General features: G+C 36.0%; 1 pseudogene; it reads left to right on the top strand.

Annotated features, from left to right (window-relative positions):
* Window positions 1-4,175: 4,175 nt before the first annotated feature.
* On the top strand, window positions 4,176-4,286 carry LOC136314770 (U2 spliceosomal RNA; annotated as a pseudogene).
* The last annotated feature ends 4,541 nt before the right edge of the window (window positions 4,287-8,827 follow it).

Below are 8,827 nucleotides of genomic sequence, written 5' to 3'. Positions count from 1 at the left end.
TACCTTACAGAGCAGCATGGCCCAACAGAAACTAACTCATGAGCCTCTCATTTATTATCTGTTTAGGCCCTCTTAACTGACCTGATTATAACCCATCTCCACACAGCCTAATGATTTAGGGAGTTTGGTCTAGAAAGTCTAATTTCACCTGACCTCTGGAATTCAAACCTTGGGCTACCCAGATAAGCCATCCCCATTAACTTTGTTGCCCATGATAATCTTACATGAAAGCATATGTTAGGGCTTCATTCAGATTGCTACTATGCATTAGAAAAGTACATGCACCTTTTGTCTCAGAAAAAAAAATTATGAAAGCTTTTAGAATTTTCTGATTCAATATAGGGCTGGACATTGTATTATCAGTGAAACATTACTTTTAGATGGCAAATAAAAAGAAAATATGAAGATTAGAGAATCCTGAAACCAAGTCCCAAATAGTTAGGACATAGAAAGATACAGACAGATATGGGATAGATGTATTACAAAAAGACCACTAGGAGGAGATACTAGATGACTTAAATCAAACATTTAAAGAGAGGTCCAATCATATTTTTGGCATTTTCCAAGAAGAGAAAAAGATTATACACTAATCTTTTTTTCATACCATATTCATTTATTAGGGGACAAAGATTTTTCTTGAAACTTCTTGGAATAACAAGCAAGAAGAAGAGGCTGCATCAACTAAGTAAAATTTGTCCTAATGATACTGCCTCTCTTAAAAGCAATTTCCATGTGATTTAACTATGGTCACATATATGGGAATACATGGAAGGAAAGGTAAAGTTAAAAAGAAAAGTCTCTTAATTTTTGTTCTTTTTTTAAATGTTAGACTTGATTACAATATGAAATATTTTTTAGAGCGTGTTTGTCATAAGTGATATCCTGGAAAGCTGCACCCAATAATTAAAATTCTCCTAAAATGTGGCAGGATATGACAGTATGTTAGTTTTTCTTCTGAGTTTTAATGCCATGGTTTCCAGAGACCTAAATTATCAAAAAAGCATTTCCTCAAATACAGGATTTTAATCCCTCCTCCTTCTAGTCAAAATGGAAAGAAGTTGTATGAAAAATAAGGCTATTCTAACTTCAGTCAACTTCAGGGAGTGCCACTGTGCTCCAAGGTTCATAGAAAGAGAGTGGACTTCTTCCACACTCATTAGACTTCATCATGACCTCAGGGACCCCTTTCAAAAGGATTTATATTTTCTCCTTGACCTTTCTTTCAGGGCATTGGTTCAAAATAGGGCTGTGCACCCCTAGGAGGCACTCTGGAAATATATTGAGGGTGTTATAGTTACCACAATAACTAGAGGTTGCTACTGAGGTTTTGAGTTCTCCTTCCCCAATCCTGGGGAGAGAGGATAGAGAAAGGAACATATATGTTAAACATCTTAGAATGAATGGATATTCCCACTCAGTAAAGAATGGACTGCTAGACACTCACGTGGGTAAAGTATCTAAGCCTAAACTGAAATCTGTTCTACACAAAACCTAGGGTATTTTTTGCATACTCTTATCATACACTGAATTTCTAGGAATAAAATTAACAAGTAAAATAAAGACTGTATTTTGTTTTGTTTGAAATTTTAGCAAGATTGTTTATCTTTTTGGAAAATCATGTCACCCATGACAACACCACTTGTGGCATTTTAAACAATGAAGCACACCTTTATCAATCTGAAATCTTCATTTGAATGTGTCAGTTATATGAAAATTCAATATATAGGTATAAATACCTAACTACCTCATAATGTCTTCTAGTATAGTAATGCTTGAGCATTTACATATTGAAATATATATTATTTTATTCTAAATTAATTTCCTTAATACATCTCATTTATATTACTCAAGGTATTATAGATCACTTGAACTTATGTATGAGGTGAATATATAAATGTATATAATATAGATATATAGATTAGATATAGAATAGATATTGATATAGATACACCCATATATGAATTTTGTTTCAGGATAGGATAAAGATAATGTCACAAAATATTTGCTATAACAAGTGAACAGTGACTCTGATAGGGTTGAGAATCACAGATCTAGGGATAATAATATTAAATTTAAATGAAAAACCTGCCAGGCTTGTTAATCTTTTTATTTTATTTTTTATTGATTTTAGAGAGACAGGAAGGGGGAAGAAAGAGTAAGACAGGAACATCAATCTGTTCCTATATGCCCTGACTGGGGATCAATCAATATGGCAACCTCTGAGTTTTGGGATGATGCTCTAACCAAATGAGCTATCAGGTCAGGGCTCCTTTTTTTTTTTTTTAATTAAAAAAACTTTGCCTGACCAGGCGGTGGTACAGTGAATAGAGCATTGGACTGAGATGTAGAGGACCCAGATTCAAAACACCAAGGTTGCCAGCTTGAGTGCGGGCTCACCAGCTTGAGCATGGGATCATAGATATGACTCCATGGTCAATGGCTTGAGCCCAAAGGTTGCTGGCTTGAAGCCCAAAGTCGCTGGCTTGAACCCAAGGTAACTGGCTTGAGCAAGGGGTCACCCACTCTGCTCTGTCAACACTCCTGTCAAGGCACATGTGAGAAAGCAGTCAATGAACAACTAAGGAGCCACAATGAAATTTTGATGCTTCTCATCTCTACCTTCCTGTCTGTCTGTCCCTGTCTGTCCCTCTCTCTTAGTTTCTGTCTTTGTCAAAAAACAAAAAAAAAAACCCTATTTTTATTTCAGACTTCTTAATACACATAATTTAATATTGTTAAATGGTAGTTTGCATGCTTAATTTGTACGCTAGAGGCTGGAGTTTTAGTCAGCTTCTCTTAGACCACCACCATTTCTAAAAGTTATCTAGGCCATTATCAGAAGTGGTCATTCTTCTCACTATAACCCTTGACTCACTATTACCTGGGCCAATTTGTAGGTATAATTGATTTTGTGAAATGGGATGGGGTAAAAACTAAAAAGGCATATCGGACTTGCAAATTCATTAAAGACACATCTTTTTCATCCCCTATCAATTTTTCATTGACAACCTCTACAAACAGAAAATAGCCAATAATAGTTTCTTTTTTTATTTTTCAATTAAAATTGATATTTAATATATTAGTTTCAGGTATACAGTAAAGTGGTTAGACATTTATATAATTTACAAAGCAATCCCCCCACTAAGTCTGGTACCCACCAGGTACCTCATAGTTATTACAATATTAGCCAATAATAGTTTGAAACTTAATTAGGCTTTGCCCATGTTCAAGGCTTGAAAAGCACTTTCAGGAAGAAATGTTAGAAAAAGAAGAACAAAGGAGGGGAAAAGAAAAGGAAGAAGTAAAAGAGTAAGAATCTTGCTCAAATTGGTAAGGCAATATATGAAATAAAACATGAAAAAAGCTATCCAGGAACATATAAAATTTATATACCTATAAACTTCTTTATGCTTTGCAGAATGTTAGGCATATTAAATCATTTTTAAAGGCCTTGAATGATATAATTAAGTAAGAAGGTAAATTTATTGGTGTGGTTACTCATACTCCCAGCAGAGATTGTGAAAACAAAAAGCAATTAACACTCTAGAGCAGTGGTAGTCAACCTGATCCCTACCGCCCACTAGTGGATGTTCCAGCTTTCATGGTGGGGAGTAGCAGAGCAACCAAAGTATAAATAAAAAGATAGATTTAACTATAGGAAGTTGTTTTATAAAGATTTATTCTGCCAAACAGAAAAAATCTGACATAAAGTACTTGGTAAGTAATTATTATTATATGCTTTAACTTGCTGTAACTCTGCTTTATAAATTTTATAAAGTAAAGTTACTTCCCTACTTTATAAATTACCATTACTGTGGAACTGGTGGGTGGTTAGAAAATTTTACTACTAACAGAGATACAAAAGTGGGTGGTAGGTATAAAAAGATTGACTACCCCTGCTCTAGAGGGTTATTGATTCTAATCTTTCAGTCTCAAATTTCCCTCCCTAGGCCAAAATAAAACATCTGGGCCATCTGATTAAAATAGCTTATGTTTTCATTAAAGTAACTTACATTAAGTACTATGTAAAGAACTTTGACACAGCAACTGTTCATAACCTATTTTCTCTAGTAAGATTTGACCCACACTAACCTGCTCAACCCATTCCACAGGTACAGTATTGTCTCAATAGGCATAGTATGATCCAGACCCTTTCCAAATACTCAATACTCCCTATTGCTTCCTGGCTTTTGTCCTGAGATCAAGTGTAGTATCTGTACTTATCTCTTTAATATCTGATATGTCCTCTATCCAAATACTAAATCCTTGTTTTCCTCAAAACTACTAACTGCTCAGACTTCAAGTCTGAAATTCCTAGACCAATATTTTAGGCAAATTACTCAAGTATCAAATATTATTTTTATGCTGTAGAGAAAATTGCTCAGTAATATAAAACTTTGAATATAAGACTTTGCAGGGTTTTTTATTAATTTTAATGGGTGATATTGATAAATCAGGGTACATATGTTCAGAGAAAACATCTTCAAATTATTTTGACATTTGGTTATGTTACATACCCCTCACCCAAAGTCAAATTGTCTTCTGTCACCTTCTATTTGGTTTTTTTGTGCCCCTCACCTCCCCCACACCCTCCCTCTCCTTCCCCCCCCCCACACCGTGCTATCACATTCTTGTTCATGTCTCTGAGTCTCATTTTTATGTCCCATCTATGTATGGAATCATATTGTTAAGCCTAATCTGGAGGGACTCGAAACGTTGAAGACACAAACAGAATCCATCGATTCCACACCAAAGCTTTATTGTCTAGCTTGGCCAAGCGGCGGCAACTCCAACAGAAATCTGAGGGAGAGTGCACTGGCCCTTTGTTCTACTTAGTTTTTATAGTTTTGCAAGCAGGAAGTATAGAAGCAAAAATTGCAATTAGGTGCCTTTTACCACTATTGGTTATAGTCATATGCCCTTTAACATGATAGGACCATGTTCAATTTGCAAGCCATACATCATTTTGGAGAAAACAAAATTTACAAGTCAACACAATAATAGAAAGATGTCTCTTTACATATTAAAAGACATTCCTATATTTTCTAATGTTTATCCCCCATCTCTTTGTCCAGAGTCACAACACATTAACTATATGTATTCATATGGGAGAGGTAGTTTCAGTGGGGACAAATGCCCACAAATGGTGCATTACTATAAGAAAAGGTTTATTTTGGCTTTTCTCTTCCTGCACCTGGCTAGCCATTCACCCCTTTCCCCACAGGTGTGGTGGAATGTCAGGGAATCCATGTTTTCCTTCCCTTTGCATTTACAATACAATGCCAGAGGCCATCCTGGTTTTATGCCAATCACACAGTACAGAGATTATTCACAAAATTTCTCTGCACACCTTAACACAAATTAATAAAATGTTCTTTAAGCCTTTTAAAATATTAATATTAATTCTGTAGCTTTTGGTACTTTACAACACCTGCGGGTGAGGTGGCGCAGTGGCTCCTCAGGGCTCCTCAATATACTTCTTAGTTTTTTCTGATTTACTTATTTCACTCCATATAATGGTATCAAGGTCCATTCATGTAACTGTAAATGATCTGATGTCATCATTTCTTATGGCTGAGTAGTATTCCATAGTATATATATATACCAAGGCTTTTTTAATCCACTCATCCACTGACGGACACTTGGGCTGTTTCCAGACCTTTGCTATTGTAAACAATGCTGCCATAAACATGGGGGTGCATTTCTCCTTTTGGAACAGTGCTATGGTGTTCCTAGAGTATATTCCTAAAAGTGGGACAGCTGGGTCAAAGGGCAGTTCGATTTTTAATTTCTTAAGGAATCTCCATACTGTTTTCCACAGTAGCTGCACCAGTCTGCATTCCCACCAGCAGTGCAGGAGGGTTCCCTTTTCTCCACATCCTTGCCAGCACTTATTCTGTGTTGTTTTGTTGATCAGTGCCATTTTGACTGATGTGAGGTGATATCTCATTGTAGTTTTAATTTGCATTTCTCTAATGATTAGTGATGTTGAGCATTTTTTTCATATGCCTATTGGCCATCTGTATGTCCCCTTTGGAGAGGTGTCTATTCATTTCCCCTTCATCACTCTTATTCAACATAGTCTTGGAAGTCCTAACCACAGCAATCAGACAACAAGAAGAAATAAAAGGCATCCAAAATGGAAAAAAAAAAGTAATACTACCATTATGTGCAGATGATATGATATTGTATATAGAAAACCCTAAAGTCTCAGTCAAAAAAAATACTGGACCTGATAAATGTATTCAGCAAGGTGGCAGGATATAAAATTAATACTCAGAAATCAGAGGCATTTTTATACACCAACAATGAACTGTCAAAAACAGAAATTAAAGAAACAATCCCCTTCACTATTGCAACCAAAAAAATAAAGTACCTAGGAATACTGTGCTCATGGTTAGGAAGAATAAATATCATCAAAATGTCTATACTACCCAAAGCAATTTATAAATTCAATGTGATACCAATGAAAATACCAATGACATACTTCAACGATATAGAACACATTTTTCAAAAATTTATATGGAACCAAAAGAGAACACAAATAGCCTCAGCAATCTTGAAAAGGAAGAAAAAAGTGGGAGGTATCACACTTCCCAATATCAAGTTATACTACAAGGCCATTGTACTCAAAACAGCTTGGTCCTGGCATAAGTACAGGCATATAGATCAATGGAGCAGAACAGAGAACTCAGAATTAAGCCCACAGCTTTATGGACAACTGATATTTGACAAAGGAGGTAAGAGTATACAATGGAGTAAAGATAGCCTCTTTAATAAATGGTGTTGGGAAAATTGAACATCTACCTGCAAAAAAATGAAACTAGACCACCAACTTACACCATTCACAAAAATAAACTCAAAATGGATAAAAGACTTAAATGTAAGCCGTGAAACCATAAGCATCTTAGAAGAAAACATAGGCAGTAAGCTCTCCAACATCTCTTGCAGCAATATATTTGTTGACTTACCTTCATGGGCAAGTGAAATAAAAGACAGGATAAACAAATGAGACTATATCAAACTAAAAAGCTTTTGCACAGCTAAAGACAATAAGAACAGAATAAAAAGACAAACTACACAATAGGAGAACGTATTCAACAATAAGGAGTTAATAACCAAAATTTATATAGAACTTGTAAAACTCAACACCAGAAAGACAAACAATCCAATCGAAAGACTTTGCAGATTTTATTAATGTTTTCTTAGCCTGTGGAAAGAAACTAGTTATCTATTAAACTGCCTGAGCTCCATGATACTGATGCGTCTCACAACAAAACCAGTACCAATGTGAGAGTAAGAGCAGGTACAATGTGCTGACAGAGCAGATTATTTTAAAAGGCCTATGCTTTGTTCCTCATCTTTCAACTCACATGTTCAGGATCTGAAAATGCTTTTGAATAGCCTAGACACACACTATATGAATAAAAATACTCCCTTCGCAGGAAAAATTGGTGTAGAATAGTGTATAAATCTACTAACTGCTAACTAAGTAATAAGTAATTGACCACTGAACATAAAGACAAGTAAATTTATGTTGAACAAGTGTATGTGCCAAGAAATTTAGCCAAAATGAATTCACTGTTCCCATTCAAATTGGCTGAGATAAAGTGTCATAAAAGTGAGATTGAAAAATAAAATTTTTTAAAAGTGAGAAATGATGACAAAAAATGAAATGAACAACTCAAATCAACAAAACTAAAAAAAAAATTATTTGAAACAGAAAGACACCCAGACTGGCATGTATGTGCATGGGTAAGTGTGTGTGATTGTGCACATTAGCATGTGTTTAACTGTAAACAAATGATGATGTCTAAATATCTGACACCTGAAGATCTGAAAAGGGGCTAAGGATAGACCAGAATTCCTGAATAAAAAAAGATATATAAAATATATATCTTTTCAAATAAAATATGAATGGAGAGCATGTCCTTCACAGAAAAAAGCAAAATCAGCTTTAAATATCAATATCAGTGTATGCATAACTCCAGCCATTTTAGGGGTGAAAAAGTTACAGGAGTCCATGTTTTACACAAAACATGTTAACTTGTACACTCTCAGGAATTTATTTATAATAAAAATTTTTATGTGCTATGTGAGAAAAAAAATGTGAACACAGAAGGACCACCTCTAAGAAAAAGAACCACCAAAGAACTCTCTTTGAAAAGTATGCTATAAAACAGAAGAAAATATTTTAAATAGCTGCACATGTGAATATTATAAATATTTTAATCCTCCTAAGAAGTGTGTTTCTAACTAGATATTTCATTTTCTGATTATATATTTTATTGCAATGGAGGAATTAACTATGACTTAGTCCTTCCCACAAATAGCAACTGTTAGATTCCACTTAGCAGCTTTCCTTTGCTCTTACCAAAGCATGTGTAAACTATGTCTTCACATACTTCTAGAGAAGGACCACAGAATTTCTGTATCTCAATATATAGCTATATAGTTTCTTGGGCAATTTACTGTATCTGTATGTTAAAATAGAGAGAGGGCCCTGGCAGGTTGGCTCAGTGGTAGAGCGTCGGACTGGTGTGCGGGGGACCTGGGTTCAATTCAGGGCCAGGGCACACAGGAGAAGTGCCCATTTGCTTCTTCACCCCCCACCTCCTTCCTCTCTGTCTCTCTCTTCCCCTCCCGCAGCCAAGGCTCCATTGGAGCAAAGATGGCCCGGGCGCTGGGGATGGCTCCTTGGCCTCTGCCCCAGGCGCTAGAGTGGCTCTGGTGGTGGCAGAGTGACGCCCAGGAGGGGCAGAACATCGCCCCCTGGTGGGCAGAGCGTCGCCCCTGGTGGGCATGCCAGGTGGATCCTGGTTGGGAG

The sequence above is a fragment of the Saccopteryx bilineata genome, chromosome 10 (assembly GCF_036850765.1).
Source record: "Saccopteryx bilineata isolate mSacBil1 chromosome 10, mSacBil1_pri_phased_curated, whole genome shotgun sequence".
NCBI lineage: Eukaryota > Metazoa > Chordata > Mammalia > Chiroptera > Emballonuridae > Saccopteryx > Saccopteryx bilineata.
The sequence above is the reverse complement of the archived record's forward strand: the minus strand, read 5'-3'. Positions and strand labels throughout refer to the sequence as shown.